The sequence below is a fragment of the Marmota monax genome, unplaced genomic scaffold (genome assembly GCF_021218885.2).
Source record: "Marmota monax isolate L192 unplaced genomic scaffold, Marmota_monax_Labrador192_F-V1.1 WCK01_AAM20220418_F8-fsc00059, whole genome shotgun sequence".
Lineage (NCBI taxonomy): Eukaryota > Metazoa > Chordata > Mammalia > Rodentia > Sciuridae > Marmota > Marmota monax.
The window spans coordinates 3831116-3851071 of NW_026693595.1; the positions used below are offsets into that span (position 1 = coordinate 3831116).

Here is a 19956-nt window from a genome sequence, read left to right on the forward strand (position 1 = left end):
ATCTCACCATCATTTTTTCTGCCTTCAAAATAAAATTCTTTTTGTACCTGTAAGAAATATTTTTAAAAAAATCCAGAGGGGTTCCAAATTTTGAACAGAGTTAAAATTAAAAATTTGAATATTATAACATTCAATAAAAACATTAGCATTAGAGCAAGGCCTATCTATATTAATTCTTTTGAAGAAAATCATTCATCTATAAACTTTGATACAAATAGATCCTTGACACTGGAAAGTAGTTGAACTAAAACTGCACATTCAAAGGATTAATGGAGTAGCAACTATCACAGAGCAGGTATCATAAGAAGTTTCCCACCTGACGTAAGGAAGGGGAATTTGTTCCCGTAACCTCAAGAGTGATTCATTTTTAATTCTTTATTAAACCTCACAAAATAATGTATGATGTTTCCATAAAACTATGCACAAATGTGAGCTGCCTCACACATGGTTCTGTTTATTTTGCATTTTAGTGCTTTGTTCTTTTTCCTCTTTCCTCATAGATATCACAGGTAATTATGTAGGTCAGGCAAGAAAAAACAATGAGAATACCTTTGTAAGATTTGGCAATATTTAGAACACAATGCCAATTTCAATGAAGTCAATATAGCCTACAGTCAGATGGTCATCTAATTTGAATATTGGAAAAAGTATCTATCTGTATTTTGGTACCTATCACATTGTTATGTGCTAAATATAAAAATTAATTAATTAGATGCTAATTAATTTGATTGATAGCTTTGCAAATTGATCTTGACAGAGGTACACTAGCTTCCTAATAGTATATTTACATTGTCAGCTGAGAAGGGAAAAGATAATTATGTAAAATATGGTTTCTTTTCTTTTCTTTTTTCTATTTGTGTTTGCATTTCTAACTTTGGTCTTGGAAATGTTGGCTCATACTTGCATAATGACACTCTTGTGAAATTAAGAAAAAAGTCCATGTATTTTTAAGTAAAATATAGCAATCTAAAAGACATGCCATCTTATTTTGTTTTTGTTGATACCAGCAGCATGAACCAAGGGAATTGCTTTACATGTTCAGATTTGAAATGTGTTGTCAAACCCAAAATAGCAACAATAAACATAGTACTTGTGGTAGAATTTGGAAAAAGAAAGTTTAAGGAACATTTTTCCAAAATTAACTTCCAGCTGTGGCTCTAAAGGCAAGGGAAACTCCCAAACGTAAAGGAAAAGAAATTCACTAATCCTGGAGTAATATTGCTGTGAATAATCTGTTGGAATCTTTTTTCCCCATACAGTCATAATGCCAAGTGGATTTTTGGAAATAAAAGAAGACATAAAATATGTTACCACTGAAGGAGAATCAGTTTTTCAATGCTGTATGTGAGAGAAATGCAGATAACTACAACCCCAGAGAAATGACTCACCACTCTTCTGTTTCTAGAAGATGATTCATCAGCTCCATTTACTTTACAAATAGCAAGAGAACCTAAAGTAAAGGAAGAGGAGGAAAGAAAAGCAGACAGTTAAAAGCACCCAGTACATATTACTTTTTCACAGCATACTTATTTCTTCTTCTTTTTGTAAAATCTGATAGTGAAGAGGAAACAAAACAATGAGAAAAAATAGGGAGCCTCCCATGTATCCCTCATACCGTAACAGAGAAAGAGTGGCAGAATGTCTGACATTGGTGAGGTTTCTCCCCAACCTTTTTATTAAGGTTTCTCTAAGCACTATTGCTCATATGGAAGAAGAGGTGTACTCAGAATCATGGAGAAGAGCTGGGTGCAGTGGTACACACCTGTAATCCCAGAGGCTCAGGAAGAAGAGGCAGGAGGATTGTAAGTTCAAAGCCAGCCTCAACATCTTGGGGAGACCCTGTCTCAAAATAAAAAATAATAAGGGATGGGAATGTGACTCGGTGGTGAAGTTCCCCTGGGTTCAATTCCTGATATTGATATAGATATAGATACACACACACACACACACATATATATGCGTAACACACACACACACACATATATATCATGAACAGTGGTTCACTGAAATCTCCAAATGTCCCCACAGCTTTCTCACACTCACTATTTTATAACAAATGAAAGTCATTTTTTTTTTAATTTCTAATGTGTTCTCAGATAAAAGCACTTTGAGAACTAAGGCTCTAAATAGGTTTCCCGTTACCTGTAGATAAGTATAGGTAGGTATGTTTAGATATGCTACCTCATTTGTTGGATCTCATTTAAGAAAACAAAAACCAAAGTTATCTGTGTGCAAACAAGACAAAAAAAAAGCAACTTCATTTTCTTAATCACATCTGGTATAGGAAGATGACTGTTTAAAAGAGTAATAGATCAACCCTTTGATAAATTGTGTTGTTTTTCCTGATACAGATTCAGCAAAAAAGAATGAAGGTATCAACTTGAACCCAACAATAAAGCCTGGATCTGATATTTCTCTAAAAATTAGTCTGCTAACTAAAAAAGAAAGTTCAGTTCACAAGATAATTCCAAAGATATATTTGGACTATATAATTCCTAATATAATTACTCAGAATTATTTTAAATCTAAAGGAAAAAATTCATATATACATTTTACAATAATATAGCAAGTCTTCAGATAATCATAATTAAGCCTGCTCAGGACATGAGCAAGGGTTTCACATCCTTAAATTTAGAAATGATGTCTGTCTTGATTTCTATTTTAATCAAATTGGTTAAAAATAATTTAAAATTTTTCTTTTTTGGGGGGGGGTGTGATGGGGTTTGAACTCAGGGGCATTTGACCACTGAGCCACATCCCCAACCATATTTTGTATTTTATTTAGAAACAGGGTCTCACTGAGTTGTTTAGTGCTTTACTTTTGCTGAGGCTGGCTTTGAACTCACAATCCTCCTGCCTCAGCCTCCTGAGCTGCTGGGATTATAGGCATGAACCACACATCTGGCTAAAATAATTCTGTTTTTGCATTAATTTTTATTGGTGCACTATAATAACATATAACGCAAGATTCATCATTCCATATTAATTTATACACATAACCTAGTTTAGTAGAATATTTATTTAACCTAGAAGAGTTTAAAAAAAAAACTGGGGGGGGGGTATGAGATCTTCACTGGCAAGACTGTTAGAAAGGAATTCTCTGCACATTGCTATTTGTTTAAAAGCAAGCTAGCAGCAGCAATTAAAATAAAATATACACACAAGAGGATAATTCAGAAGAACAGAGAGCAAGCTGAGAGCACGTAATCCTGGGGAAGGACTGAGGAGAGAGTGTCAGGAAGGAAGATGCGAAACCCATTGTGAAAGGCTGGAGTTCAGAAAGAGGCTTTAGAGGGGCCTGTATTTGGAAATCCAGAGGAAGATGATGGACTTAAGCATAAGTTTCAGAAGTACAGTGGAGAGAAAGTGGTTTGAGAAGGGCATTGAGGGCTGAGGGATGGAGTAAGTGTCCTCACTCTCAGGCATAGACTTGCAATAAATGGTGATAAAGTGAAGGCAACAAGGCATTTACTATGAAGTGAGAGTGGAAAACCTGCATATATTTCTGGGTGGAAAGTTAGAGGCTATTAAGGTAAGAGAGTAAAGATAAGGAATGAATGATGCAGTTGAGGGACCATGCTTCTAGAAGATTTAAGAAGATAGAAAAATCAGTACAGAGAAAGCATTACTACCCTTAGAGATGAGGAATACCCCTTCCATCAGGAATCTCCTCATATTCTCCTTTCTTGCTGAAGACCTGATGGGAGGAAGGTGAAAACTCAGTAGTGTAAGGGGACAAATGTAGTCATGCTGAGGGGCAAAGATGTAGCACTGGCAAGAATGTTCAAAGGGAAGGTTATGGGAAGCAACAGGGAGAAGACAGCCATCCGCAGGCCAAGGAGAGATACCAGGGTCAGATCCTTCCCTCACAGCCCTCAGAATGAACCATTGATGGCTCCTTGATCTTGGACTTGCAGCCTCCAGAACTGTGGGCAATACATTTCTATTAAGCTGCCAAGCCACAGAAAAGCTGCAACTGATGCTCCCATAGTCTTAGGAGAGGCAATGGATGGGTCAGAATGTCTGCCTCATGAAGCAGTTGCTTTTCCATGCCTGAAGAACTGAAGCTAATAGTGGTGAACGTGTTCCTTGGGATGCACCCCCAGGAAAGTGTAGGTGCAGAATGGCCATTGAAGAAGAAATGTCTCTCGTTCATAGAAAACATACATTTTTGCACTGTTTCAAATAATGACTAAATATAAGAATAGCTCTTTGACGAATTTTTGCTCTTCATATTTGGAAAAGTTGATTACTATAAAGAGGTTTTAAAAGACTTTGTTTTGTGTATGTTATCTCTGATTTTGACAATGTCTTAGAGCAACATTTTATTTTCATGTCGCAAGACAGATGTAACTAGTTTAAAGGAATCAGATAATGCTTTAGTTTTGCAACAACATATCACATTTTTTTCCCAACAGTTATAATCAGGGCAGGAGATATAATGCGGAGTTTATTAACCAAATAATTCAAAATGTTTCGCATTGTCAAAATAACTATACAAAAATATTGGAAGTAATGTTGTATAACTAGCTAGCATATAAAAATCATTGACTTAACTTTTCAGGTATTTATATTTTATATACCCATAAAATAAGGAAACTCATGAAAGTACCATAAAATGAGCATCACAATATAACATACACAGGTTGGGGACCTGCACACTTTTTTATAACTATGATCATCTTTAAGCTCAAAGCCAAACATGCAAATTCTAACATTTTCCCTAAATCTGATACATAACCCGGAGTCTTTCTGAGAGACTAAAAATAAGCACAATGTGAAAAAGAAACAATTCTAAATTCCACATGTGATAGTCAGGTGGAAATGAACCCCAAGAAATTCGAATTCGGCTAATGGGTTTATGGTGGTCAATCCAGAGAATTAAAGATCCTTAGGCTTCATCAGAAGCTCCTCTGCCTATTTGAAACTGTATCCCGTTGCCGGGTTAAGGTTTTGCATTTTTAAGAGGCTGTGGCAGGTGCTTGCAATATGCACACTGAGGTTTAATTTCCATCTGGGTGAAAAAGAAGTCAGCTGCCTGAGGCTGAGGCTTATTTGCTGTGGACACAGGTAAATTTGCTCAAAGTACTCTAAGTGTAAAGAGAATAAAGGCTTAGTTGGGTAAAGAGGGAGCACGAAAACTCACTGGGATTAGAAATGGTGGGTTAGGCAAATATTCTTTACAGCATGTGATATTTGCCATATGGAAATGAAATGCAGATCAGAAAAACAACCTCATGAGCTTCTTAAATCGCAGTGTCTCCTAAACTTCCTTTAAACTGAAACATCTAAGTTACATTTCTATGCAGTTTGAGTGTACTAAAGTTAACATAACTATGAGATATTTTTTAAAACTCTATAGATGGGGTTTTGTTGTTGTAAAAAAGCACTTTGTTGAAGAGAATTATATAGTGAATGTCAGTAACATTAAAAAAGACTTTCTGAAAAAATTAAGAATTCATTTTGTTAACAAACTTGCTTTTGCAAAAGGAGTTACAAAACTTCTCAATGTTTAACTGTGGTTTGATGAATCATGACTTTAAAATTTGCCCTGAGGTACAGAAGTTGTGGAGGGAGATTGTGGGAGATTGCATAGTTTTGTTTGTATCTAAATAATGAAAAAATAATACTATTTGGTTTTTTTGAAACATATTTCTTTATTTACTTTTTATTACTTTATTTACTTTTTTCATTAAAATGACAGATATTTAAAAATAAATTAAAAGCTCTTAAAAATATTTTTTTTTCAAGTGACTCATTTCACTTTAAGAAGTGGTAGAAAAGCCACATTTCCCCCCAAGGGAAGTTGCCCAGAATTGCTTAAAGTACTTCTGACTTAAATAAGTTGCAGTGCTTAATAAATTACAATACAGTTATTTCAGCTATTGAGACATAGCATTCTTTATTTTTGCTAGTTTTACAGAGGCTCAGAAAAGACTTTAATTTCTAGAGCAAGGCATTCTGTGACTTGAAGCTCTCTCTGCTGATTTTGCTCCCCCATATTTTAAGACTCAGCTCCCCAGTTCTCTAGAGCAAAACTTCAAGTCTCTGTAGAAATAAATGTTGCTTCTGTTGAAAGCAAACAGCATATTGGTGGGATCTTGAATAAAGAATTATTTTATTATAATTTGTAGTGTATCTGTTTTATGCCATCTCTCTACTAGATTGTTTCTTTAAAATTAATTCTTATTCATATCCAAATTATCTGCAGGGCTTTGTCTGTTGTAGGTGCACATATGAAATACTCAACCGTTATTCAATTGTTTAACAGAATGATTCAAATCTACCCAGTAACTGTGTGTTAACTCCTCAAAACTTGTTACCAATAACATAGAATTTGGTGCTTTGCCTGGCACTGGGGATTCAGTGATAGACAAAACAGAAGATCTACCACCCTCACAAACACATTCTAAGGACACAGTCACTACATTATGTCAGAAAGGTAAGTTTACCCTTTCACCCTAATGTTTTCCCACAGTCTGTTCACACATAGTGCAGTGCAGACTGAAATCAGACTTTTGCCTTAGGAGGTGATGGAAGATTGTCTCAAGGCTTAGCTCCTATATTTACAATTGTAGCCAATATTCGCAGTTACAAAAAAAAAATACTCTAAGATCCCAACACAAAGGCGGTAATAATTAGATCTTTGAGGGCATCTGAATTCAATTATCTGCCCTTTGTGGCCATGATGCAAAGACAGCACATCCATCTATCCATCCCCAGTGTGGGCCTTAACAGGAGACTTTGAAAAACCACTATCAGTGTTGTGTCCAAGAGACAGAAGGACTAACTCATCCCTTGGGGCCAACAGGAGCAGGGGCTTAGAGGAAGGGGATCAGTAGAAGGTCAACTAAATCCAGCAGAAGGCCAGACGCCCGACTCATCATATTTTGTGTGAATATGATGGATGAGTATGATGTGTGAGTATGATGGTTGAATATGATATTGAGCTCTTAAAATAGACTGGGAAATAACAATTAGACTTGACTAGGGAGGAGATTAGAGAAATAGGTTCAAGAGGACACTGGAAGGGGCCTTGGCAATTGCCCAGGAGGAAAGTGCCTTAAGCAAGGGAGTTTGTCACAATTGTAAAGTTAATTAATCAGTCTGTAATATAAAGAGTGTGTTTGATATTATTGATTTTTATTTTAAAATACAAGTCATCTGGATTACTCAGGATTGCAAGTGCAGCAATTGTACAACAAGGAGTTTAGGCAATGGCGGGGTATCTATGATAACTGAAGGGTTAATCCAGACCCTCAGAATCTTTTGGGATCAGGAATTTGAATAATGTTAGAAGTTTCTTTTTCTTTCTCTTGTCTCTGCATTTATCTAACTTGTTTTTGTTCTCACAGTAATAAACATGAGATTCAACATTTCTGTTCTTGCTTCTCAGAGCTTCAGTAACATCTTCTTTCTTCCCCTATTTGAAGAAATGAAAATAAAAATCCCATGGAAATGTTTCGATTGACCTAACTTAGATCTGACTTAAAATAATCCACTGTGGACAGAGAGCCTTGATTAGAAGACTCTGCAGAACCAGTTGGTTGGTTTTACCCAAAACAAGACAGAGTTGTTCATCCATAAGGCACTGGAAGAATTAGAATTTTAATACTAGTGAAGGCTGCTTCTTAGACAAAATAATGAATTCTATATCGCCTTATGGCAGTGGAATCCACTGTCTTCCTCAGTAACTCATATCTGGAAAGGTTTTAAAACCATAACCATCCATATAAAATTGATCATCTTATTTTCCTCTTGATATAGCTGAAAAAAAATTCTTGTGTAACCAACATAGTGACTTATAGTAAAGACAGAATTTTTAAAACAGATAAGAAATATAGTATGTTGCTCCTATAAGTAATAGTAGACACAAAATAAATTTTTCCCATGATCCTGACTTTATTTTTAAAAATCCCATTTTCAGAATAAATATCATCTCATGATTATTCCAACTTTAAAGTTAATTGGTTTAATGCTTTATGTAGTCGATGTTTTTTGCAAAAATAACAAATCATGTAACATCTTGTCATGAACAGCTACACATGACAAAAATTTTAAAATTATAAAACTCAAGTTTGGTGGTACCTCTGTATAATTGTTAGTAGAATCTCATTTCATTCACTTATTCTCTGTCTTAGTAAAATCTCAAGAGGATAGGCAGATGAAGACGACCCCCATGCCAATGTTCAATCACCCATGTAATCTTTTGTGGTTTTTGTTTTTTAATTTTCCTTTAATCATAATCCTTTCCATTCATTAATGAGGGTTCTATTATATAATTATTTCATTTTATCGTGGTTGACTACCATATACTTTGTCAACCCAATTCAATCACAATATGATATAAAATAGCCATCGGGCTAGATTGATTAATATTGAATAAGTTGCCTATATAGAGCTACTAAGAGTCAAATAAAATAAAGATCAAAACTTATTTTCATGATCTTTCATCAGGCCCCCAAACATAGCATGATTGAGAAAATGAGTATTATTAAAAACATAGTTTTTGTCAGGTCATAACTAATTTTGAGCATTCTCCCAATCTCTGTTATAGTTGTTGCTTAGCTTAAAGGTCTATTTAAAATCACAGGGGATAAGAATTATCCAACAATAGTTTACAGTCTACTCAAAGTTCATATTGATGGTAGGTTCATATCGATGATATAAATATACTTAGGAATAATTAGGGATGTTCTTTATTTTACATTTAGGAAAAAAAAAACACTTCTCATATGGTATCTCAGATTTATGGTTAGTTGAGTTCTTAGGATCCACACTTAACTCAATGGCATATTTACCAAATCATTTTTGTGACTGTAACTCTAAAACAATATATGTGTCATTGACACCAGAAGAAGATTTGATCCAGGTCCTGAAAAATAGAAAGCAATTTCCCAAAGCCTTGGAAGATTGATGTGCAGCATTACATGTAAATATTGTTTTAAAGGAAGACAATATACACTTCAAAAGCATTTATTTTCTGCTAAGAAATGAGGAATACATCGTTCCAATGAAAGAACAATGTATCCTTTCTATGAAATCTAGTAACTTGCTTTCCTTTATTTTCATGTATTGCTGAGGCTCTCAGCCAACATCCCCACAGTAAAACCTTTTTTTTCCCTAAGAGTTCATCTTTTCTCATCACATTTTTTGCTACCTGAAGTAGTGATCCTCTTTTGCATATGTTCATTGCACTTGAATAAAGGAAATTTATGGTTTCAGGTAGAACTCTCTGCGATGAAATAGATGTATTTTTCTATTTCTATGTATACGTCTATTACATCAATGCTGAGAATGTATTTGTAACATCGCTAATACTTGCCAACCTATTTTTAACTGACCTTGTTTATTAAAAGCCTATTGTCCTGATTCTGTACCTAGGTTCAAATGAAGTCATACTTTGAAGATTCAAGGAAACACTTTTCCTCTCAATTTCATTTCTGAGGAAGAACACAAACACACATTTTGTAACATGAAAATATGAGTTTCATCTGTTGCCTTAATGTCTAAAAAGACCTAAAATGGGAAAATAGACATCCTTTCCTGTCCTTTCTCTCTCTCTCTCTCTTTCTTTTTTTCTCCCTTTCTCATACTTCAGTTAATAGTGACATCTTGTTCTTTCTCTCCCACTCTATATTCTGAGCCCCATGTGTCCTCATCCTAGTGAGACCCTTTCTCTATAATTTCCCAAACACTTTAGATTCCAACTTGTGCTCATTTGGTTGTTCTTTGGAATGATACTTCCCTATATTTTCCATAAATCTTTGCATTTTTTCAAGCCCAACAGTAACCCACGCTATATACTCCCTAGCTTTCTGATTCAGTCCTTTGAAAATTCTTATTCTATTTTTTATGAGCGTTTCATGCTTCCATAGTCTTAGAAATTCCTTTAGAGTACTCACTGTTTTTAATACTTCTTTAATTTAAACCTCAGGACTTTCATGTTAGAAATTATAATTGTCATTTCTCTAATGAGAAAAAATTAAATGAAACTCACCAAATTTCATGCTTTTTCCCCCTAAAAGTGAATTGACAATATTTGAATTCAGGCAAGATAATTTTCTTCTACACTGACTTCGCTATATACTAGATATTTGAAGTAATTGTTACATATATCCAGTTGTGATTAGGAAAAAAATATATGAATATATAATTGTGACTTAAGAAAGATTGTGCTGAAATTCTATTTACTGAATTGCTGCAAATGTCTAGTTACTTGTGCAGTTTTGTCTGTAATTATGTGTTTGATTTCTGTCTCCAAAAACAAACTGTAAATTTATTGATTTCTTATGTGCCTCATTTCCTAGCACAGTGTCTGGCACATAGAAGACACATAATAAATACTTGTTAAATAATTTATAAATGAGGATATGATACTTAAAGGAGGTTATTTGGACTAGGACTTCTTAAATAATAAATAATCACACAGAATAATCTGGCTTAGCTTTCACCACTGGGAAGCTGATATTTCCTGAAAGAAAATCTGCTTGGACAGTATCAAGGGGAGCTGATTCTGATCTGTTCTATATTTCAACACAAGTTTCATAAATGATAAGGAGATATGGAAAATTTATATCTATGAAATCAATTCTAGTTTCAGTTTCTGCATTCTAACATTCTTCTTGTTTTCCATTTCTTCATCTTAAAGTGAAATTCTTCGCTGTGAATGATAGTGATGATAATAATGAAGCATGACATTGTTGTTTAATAACCTGTCATAGACATGTTATTAACAGCCAACATTTGTAATAAGGAGATTTAGAATGATCTCATAAGGATAAATAAGCATTACTTGGATATAGCTTTAAAAGTTGATGAGAAGGTGGCAGGGTGGGGTGAGGAACATGTAGAGGATGAAACTAAAAAGAGGATCAAATATAAAAGAAGTACTGCCTGCCTCGGAGGAGTTCCTGGATAAATCCTATACACAGGACACATGCAGAGCTACTTGAAATCAAGTGAAGGGGCAGGGGAGCCAAGCATCCTGGCATAACCAAATGAGCTCTGTTTCTTTAATGCTCTGGATACTGGATAAAACACATCTCCAATCAGTCAATAGTCTTTCTGTACCCATGAAACTCTGAAACATAAAACTTTGCAGGGCACTGTGCCCAGGTGGGCAGGTGACAAAGGAATGACACAACAGTGTTTACTTAGAGTTGACTAGCTCTTTCTTTGTGGTTTATGACTGAAACTCTACAGATCCCACCCTCTAGTGTACACTCATGCACTTACTGAGATTGCTCAGGAAAGCTTGAACTTCTCTAAAAAGGGCAAATGGAAACCAAGTCAGTAGAGACTCAGCAGCCCCAAGTCTTTCCCTGGCAACTTTCAGGGTAGGAGCAACTCTCATTCTTTAAGTTTCCCTCATGGAGTGATCCATTCTGCTATTGTGGATATGTTTTACTTCCTGTGAAAAGACTTCATCATATAATTTATTAAACTGGATTGGTTCTGTTCTTCTATAGATCAGACAGACACATGGGTATATGTGTAAAGGTGTGTATGGGCATTCAACATTCACTCAGTGCCAATGTTCCTGGATAGCAGTAACTTAAATTTCTTAATATTGTTGCCTAACTGATAACTGGCAGCACTTATGTTGAAAAAAGTTGAAACATATTGGAGTGGTGAACTGAATGGCAAGGACCACGGTGATCACATTGTGTTCATTCTACTCTGATTCTTGCATAGCAGCTGCATTGGCACTTCACCGAACAGCATTGTGTACAGATTTCCAAGGATAATACAAACTATAAAGCAAATACTGATTCAGAAAATGAAGTGTAATTGTAGTAGCTATTCAACCTATGGTCATTTTATTTGAAAAATGTAATGCTAAAATTGTATTAATAGAACTAAAAAACAGTTATTAAATCATAACTCACTGTATTTATAAGGCCTCTCAAAGAGTGCTTAAAACTAGTGTATTGAATGAAATTTATGTATTTATATTCTTATTTTTGAGTATACACAAAGTTATCTTCATGCCAAAAATTGTCACTGTGCCAATGAGGTCTATCACTGATCACTTGGAATTTATTCTTCTGACTACCAGATTCTTGAGGTGCTATAGAATCTCACTGAGGAAAAAGACATAGCTGAATGTCTATCATTTTCTTCTCAAGCATGTAATTCTACAGAAACTTTTAAGTAAAAAATAAAGAAGTGAAATCTTATCTGCTACAGCAGTAAAAGTGAAAATTTTTGTTGGTCTTTTACAATATTTATCCCTTCTTCACAATAACACAATTGGAAAAGATAGGACAGGTGATACAATCACTGTGCATATTTCAAAACTGAAGCCCAATGAAGTTAGGATTTAGCCAAATTCAATGAATAGTAAACCAGGGAGTCATGACTTGAATCTAATTCTTCTACCTTTGAATGCAAATTTCTTTACATCAAACCACAGCGCCTACTTAAGCTTAGTCATTTGAAGGCGTAAAATTATCTAAAACTTCAACCTAGAAAACAAAATTAGAGGATGTCAATAAAGCCACACAATGAGGCTAGAATATGAGGGCTTTAATGACTATGAACTTACATCCAGTTACCCTGTAATAGTAAAATAATTTCATATTGAACGCCTAGCTCAACAACCCCATTTTTGTAGCACATAGAACCACGGGTATCCATTCTGATTCTGTCTTTGGGATGGCGAGAGAACCTCAGAAGTACACTTTTGCTTCTAACTCCTCTAGCATTAGTCAGTTTCCTTGACAATTCTTGAAAAACCAGCTATTCTGGAGTTAGCACTCCTAATGTGCTCATACTTTTCAAAAGTTTCCTCCCTTTTGAAAATTTTTGTTCTTCTCAGTAATTTTTCATACCTGACAGTTTAAACAAAGCCAGGTGATGAAATAATGAGACAGTCTGATTTATTCTTTGTCTTTATAATAAAAGGAATCCAATGCAAAGGCACCAAGCATGCCTAGTTTTTGTCCACTCCCGATCTTTTCTCTAGGTTGATTGTTCTTGAACTCTACTATTTTTTGTAATTTTCTTTGATTTAGTTTCTGAAATTGTTTCAATCCTTGAATTAGCTTTTAACCTTTAGTTCTTATGTCAGAAGTCTTCCTTCATGATTTCTTTACTTCAATTCACTGAAGTCGTTGACTACATAAATGCTTAGATTCCAATTTTCTTAGAATTCTTCAGGAAAATAAAAAAAAAAAAAAAAAATAACCTGACTCCCCAGACAACTTTCTTTGTATATTAGGTTTCAAATAAGTTATAAATCCTAGAAAATTATGATATAAGTTCTATTGATTACAGCAAATGTCATTTAAAGTGCTGTTATTCCATCTTCAAAACAAATCGACCAGAATACTGAAGCATGCATTAAGAAAGCTAATAGACACTGTGGTTTGTGCTTATCTCACATGGTCTATAGAGTAATCAAATTCATTCAGTGAATGTCTAAAAGCTCTGATCCTCTGTTTCTGAAATGTATTTAATTAACTGATGGCACTAATCATTGAAATTTATGGTTTATTCATCTTCTAGAAATTTAGCACATTTTATGAGATAAAACACTTTGTTTATGTCAATGGCAATATGACATAATCTTGAAATGTCATTAAGAATTTCATCTTAAAGTCCTTACTAATTGTTGAAAAGCCAAAAGTAACTTGATTTTCATTTTTCTCAAGCTAATGACCTTAGATATTCAATGAAGAATCATCAAGATAAAAGGTCTGAAGTATAGAAAACTTTATAATTTCTAAAATCTCTGGCTTTCAAAATATAGGATTTTTAAAAATTAACAAAAGGCTTTAATAAACACTATTCTTTAATGAAATAACTTTGGGAAAGAAAAAACAAAAATCTACTATAAATCAGCACTTTTAAATGAAGGAAGATTTGAAATTTTCTGATGGGCCATGGGTAGATATCCTTTCTCTCTTGAAGTTTGGTCACTGGTTTATAATTCAGCAGAGTTTCAGGTAGAGGACAAATGCAGTTAAGAAATGTTTCAGGAGATGTCCTTTGCATTGTATATGACTCATGACTGATGCTTGAGTGATATGACTACTGGGTGTAGATGGGGATTATGTGGAAACATAGGAATTATCATTCTGAAAGGACTCTCGAAAAGTAGCTGGAATGTGGACAGTCACCTCGGGTCATGAACGCTGAAGACTGCTTTGGTGAACAAGACATGAAAGGTACTCTGGATATGAGGCTGGGGCTTGCTACAACTGACTCATAGAGTAGAGCCATGAAAGCATGAAAAAATATATCACACAGAAAATGCAAACATCGAACCAGTTGTTGGCCAGAGTCCTGAACATCTTATTAAAAGGAAAAATATCTTGGCTCACTGTGATGTTAGAATGTGAATCACAAATGCTCATCAGAGTAGCTTGTTTTTATTGGCACTCTATCAGTTTTATATATTGCTAATACAGGTTTAAGTATAAAGGCTAATCCACCCCTTTACTATTTGGTTTTTAGGAAGGTACAAAAGAACTCACTCATCCAGAAACTAACTTGATCTGAACTCCAGCATATTGAAACTTCGAGCCATGAATTTTTTTTAATAAGTTAAATTATTGAAAACATTAGATAAAATATAGCAGTCACATAATCTAATTTTAAGGAATCTGTCATTACAAAGTAAAATCTATGATTGCAGAACAACACAATGACATTGGTTGAAGATTTAAAGCTAGAATTCATTAAATGGCTTCTAATCATATCCGTCTATTTCTTACTCTATTCCCCATATGATTTATATAGAATATGAATATTATCCACAAAGAAATCTTTTTCTCTATCTAAAATCATGTGTTTTTTTTCTTAATTTTTTTGTCTTCTAGTTTAACTTCAGCTCATCTTAAGTAGTAAAAGTAAAAGGTAATATTTATTTATCATGTGCACATCATAGGACATTGGTCAAAAGTTCACAGCATACATTTTCAAAAATAACCCTTATAACAGTTATATGGACAGGATACCATTATTATCCCTACCTCCCATAATCACTTATTTGTTTGAACAACTTTCTGAAGTTCTCACTGTCCCTAAGTGAGAGAATTACGACTTAAATCTAGAGCAATTATTCTCTATAGACTATGCCTTAAAAATCTGTGCCATGAGCCATCCAACTACAGGCTTCTTTCTTATAGAACTTTATTTCAATTTCAATACATTTTAGTATTAGTTGAGCTCAAACTTCATTAATATGAGAAAGTAAAGTAAATCTCCTCCACACACACACAGCTTTTCAGTTGTTCATTATTATTTTTGACCATTTATTGTAGAAGTCCTTGTGAAAGTAATTTTATGTCAGTATCCTCATCTATAATACAAGTGGTATCACTTAACTTTCTTGCACCTATGGAATGATGTGAAAAATGGTGATATATAGTTGAAAGACAATAAATGATGTGAGATGATGTAACATAAGAGCTAATTGCACAGTTTCTTGATCTACTGAAGAACAAATCTGCTTTTGCTACTTACAAGATGTGTAAGTTTTAACAAGTTTCTTTATTTCTCTATGCCTAAATTCCCTAAATTCTGTAAAATATGCATGGAAATTAGTACTCCACATTATTTTTGGTGGATTATATGAGAACCTCTGTGCAGAAAGTTAGCATGATAGTATGTAGACATTCCTCAGTAAAGTTTTCCTTTTGTTTGCTCAAAACAAATGAAGTAGACTGAGTTCTTTAAAATTAGAATGAAAGTCATTTTAATTAGGCCATAGTAAGAAAAATATTTTTCAAAGATATAGATATTTTAAAACTAGACAAATTTAAAGTCTTCTTTTGAAAATGTTATTTTATCATTTTGCATTTTTATAATGCCAATGAAGTTATTTGGGGAAAGAGATTGATCATTTGTACTTCACTGATGTTCTCTGAACTGCATTCTGTGTTTTTAAAGACAAACGATCGACTTTCCCTACTGAGTTTGGTTCTGCAGGAAAATGGGTTAGAAGATATTGTAAGAAGTTGAAAGCAAGGGAATTATTTATTTTTCCATTTCATCTAATTGTGTTTATAAGTTACCATTTGGGACAAGCAAAATGTTCATCATTTTACTGTCAGATTCTACAGTTGTCCCTTGTTTTTATGGGAATTGGTTGCAGAACCTGCTGTGGGTACCAAAATCTGCAAATGCTCAAGTCCCGCATATAAATTGAGAAAATATTAGCATAGAGCTCACCCATATTCTCCTGTATACTTTATATCTTCTCTGTATTACTTATAATATCTAATTAAATGTAAATATTAGGTAAATCATTATTACATAATGTATTGTTTATGAAATAATGACAAGGAAAAAAATATGTATATGGTCAATGCAGACACAATTTTTTCCAAGTATTTTGAATCTACACTTGATTGAAAGATGAATGTGGTTGCCTGAAGATACAGAGGGTCAATAATATCTGTTATAAAACAGGAATTAGAAGAGGTACTTATAAAAAATACACACTGTATAAAAAGGAAGACTCTTAGAAAAGATGACAAAGATGCTGTAAGATCAGAATATTAACACTTGAAATCAAGGAGGGGAGAAAGGCAGAGGCATGGGTTTCTGCAAGTGAAGTGCCTAATACTGGAACCTAGAGGAGCTAAAAAGCCCCTGGTCTGAGTTTTCGGCCTGTTGGAGCATGTTTTTTTCTGTCAAGGCACTTCCTCTACTGGTTGCTATAGAAATAATTATACTATACAACTCGGGGAATCAGAAGCAGATGGATGTTAAAGCAGAAATGCTGTCATCTTTGTGTGTTTGGTCCTAATGGCCTCAGAATTAAAAGAAGATAAAAACAAAGGACATCATTATTTAAACTGAAATTTTAGTAATAAGGATTTCATCATTAACCGAAGTATTGCCCTTGGGTTAAGGCTCTTTGCTCCAAGCCTCAGAACAGTCAGCTAATTCAAAAGAAAACAGGAAGCAAGAGCTGCTGTCAAGGGGAAGAAGGTCTGATTTTAATCAAGAAATGAGAATAAGTATATCTTGGAGGGTGATATCATCTTGTAAATAAACGGTTGTGCTGGGGTGAGGGGAGTTTCCATCATCAACTTAAAAAACTCCAAAATGTAAAGCCATCATTTTACCAGCACTATGTTCACTTTGACTCTTTCTTTATTTTAAATGTTTTTGAGGCTTAATATATGTGTGTGTGAATACAAATGCCTATATATACATATATATAACATATATGAAACATATATACATTTATATCTTTTTATTATCTCTATTCAGTACGACAGTATTTCAACTTCTAAACTTTTGTAATAAATTTTGTTATCTGATAGGGCAATCTTAACAGCCTCTTATTTAAGTCTCTCTCTACCGAGATCCTTTGATATAATTCTCATAGAAAACAGCCAGTCACAGTTCCCATTTTGGCATGGTGATTTCTGGAAGGGCCCTATGATACCAATTGTGGCTTTTTAGTCATTATGAAGCAATGAATAACAAAGTTGCAGAAGAGCCTAAATTTCAAGATTTTGTATCTGTTCTGCAGTGGCCATTGATTATCCCTTAACTTATCTGATGTTGAAAACTTATAATTCCAGCTTAAAAAACACTGACAGACAAGTATATATCTCTCCACCCTAGTTAATCATTCCATATTAAATCACCTAGCTACTTAATCTTATCTCATGGAGTTCAAGTAATTCAACCAATTAAAATCTGAGATAAAGGTATGGGTGTAATAATGTTTGCATTTTGATAACCAATGATAACCATGTATATTTCAGTTTCATAAAAATGGAAGGAATTAAAAGTGTTAAGTGGCCGGACATGGTGGCACATGCCTGTGATCCCTGTAACTCAGGTGGGCTGAGGCAGATGAATCACAAATTCAAGGCTAGCCTAGGAAATTAATGAGAGCCTATCTCAAAATAAAAAGTAAAAAGAGCTGGGGATGTAGCTTTGTGATGGAGCACCCCTGGGTTCAATCCTCAATATCTAAAAGCATTAATGACACCAACAAAAACAAAAGTGCCAAGTGGAAAAATTTAATCAAGAATTTGTTAAAAAGCACATTGTAATAAATTCTAAGGTATAAGACATCCTGTTTGCAAGGGTTTGAGAATCTTTTTGGGAAAAAAAATGGCTTGTTTATATATAAAAGTTGTAACAAACCTTACAAGGCTGAAAGTGGTGAATGTTAAATAAATGGTCAAGCGTATGTTTGGAGGAAGGGGTCAGTCATCAGAGGAGGTTTCCTTGAAGTTTTAAAACAGAATAGCATTTATTTAGAAGGAAGGTGCACAAGCTATTCCAGAGATAAAAGGCATAATTAACAGAGTAGAATGCATACAGTGGATTGCTGATTGTCATTTCAAATTGTTCGTGAATTACATGTAAAGTTATGTGTACAGAAACTTCCATGGTATGTACTTGTAGAATACCAGGCTCTTTCTGTTCATTTGAGAGCTCGCTCAGGGTTTTTAAACCAAGACCATATATTCCATGGGTACTGATGACATGAGGTTTCTGCTCAACTTACCTTAATCATTCTTATTCTGTGTGTCAAGCCATGCTCTTGTCAGCTGTCCATCTATTTTTTCTTTAGAAACACAATCATCACTTCAGATCCCTAATGGATGAGGATCACCATGTAACCTCTGCTATTCTGAAATCCTGTCATCCCCACGGACAACAGGGAGCCCAGTTCTCAAACAATACTGTCTACCACCACCTTGGTCCAGCTTCCCTGGTCCACCACTGAGCTTCTCAAACTGCCTGCCCCTCCATCAGCAGCACATGCCTTGTCAGCTTAGAGAAGAGAGCATTCTCTGGCCCTCCCAATGAGCATAGTCAGCTGGGAAGCTCTCTGGTGCTACACAATAGACTCATTATCTCATGCTTTCTTCTCTGAGCCTTTTGATCCCTTCCTCAAAACTCTGCCAAGGCAGTTCTGTCATTTCAACTTAATTTAACCTGAGACTTTCCCTCCCTGCCCCAGGCTTTCAGTGACCATCCAACCAGTGTATTAGGACGATTTCTGGGCACTCATGCCAGGGAGTTTTCATTCATGGGAGAATGCTCCCATATTGACAAATTCTTTATTAATTTTATCTGTCACCATCCTTAGCCCCATCTACAGTCCAACACTATCAAAATCTAATTTTTTGGCATATTTCCCTGATTCCTTTTGCTGCACAATTTCATGTCCTGAAGTTTCTTTGTTCAATAATTCCTTTTCTCCCTTCCCTGGTTGGCCCCTGCCAGAAATAGAGTTCCATGTTCTTGAACTCATCAATCCCTGATTCCCTACTCAGTGTCTTAGAGATCCATCCTTCCCCACCAGGATTCCAATTTAGGGGGAAAAAAAACCACCATGGGTGTGATTTAGACTTCCCTATAGTTCTACTACTTTTACCATAAATTGTGTAATCCAATCTTCAGTTCTATCTACCTTTTAGCAGCAAACAAACAAACAAAAAACCTTGGATTTCTTTAAATGCTGCACTGGAGACCTTCTAACTTTCACAGTGTCTCTGATCAGTAACTGACAAATATGAGCTTGTACATTCTCTTCTTCAATAGAACATCAATGCTTAGCCACAACTAATGTCTCAAAAGTCCTTATAATAACTGATTTCCCCCATGGTATATCTTGCAGAGCAGTACATCTCTTTTCACCTGTATCCATCCCATCTCACCACCAGTGAAAGTTACAACAATTGTAATGATAAGAGTTCAGAGACTCTCTAATAATGGGATCCTATTACTATCCAGTTGGCCAGTGATCTGATTCTAGAATCCCTTTCAATGCATTCGATCCTTAGGGCCATTTTTGAAATGTGTTCTTTTCATCTGGGCAACTTCATTAATTTCCCAGAACTGCTGTAAAAAAATACCACAAACTTGGTGGCATAAGGCATCAGAAATAGAGTCCTGGATTCATCTGGAGACCATAAGTCTCAAATCAAGGTTAGTGGAGTTGGTTATGAGTGTTTCAAAGAAAAA

At 34.7% G+C, this 19956-nt stretch overlaps 1 long non-coding RNA gene across 2 annotated transcripts in view; it reads right to left on the minus strand.

Moving 5' to 3' along the window:
* Positions 1-1231: 1231 nt before the first annotated feature.
* Positions 1232-19956, minus strand: part of LOC124103007 (uncharacterized) — a 67828-nt gene continuing 49103 nt past the window's right edge. For both annotated transcript variants that reach the window (XR_009228197.1, XR_006855049.2), the window contains exons 6-7: positions 1763-1839; positions 1232-1450 (exon numbers count right to left, since the gene is read on the minus strand). This is a non-coding gene — a long non-coding RNA (uncharacterized LOC124103007). The remainder of the gene's footprint in view (positions 1451-1762; positions 1840-19956) is intronic.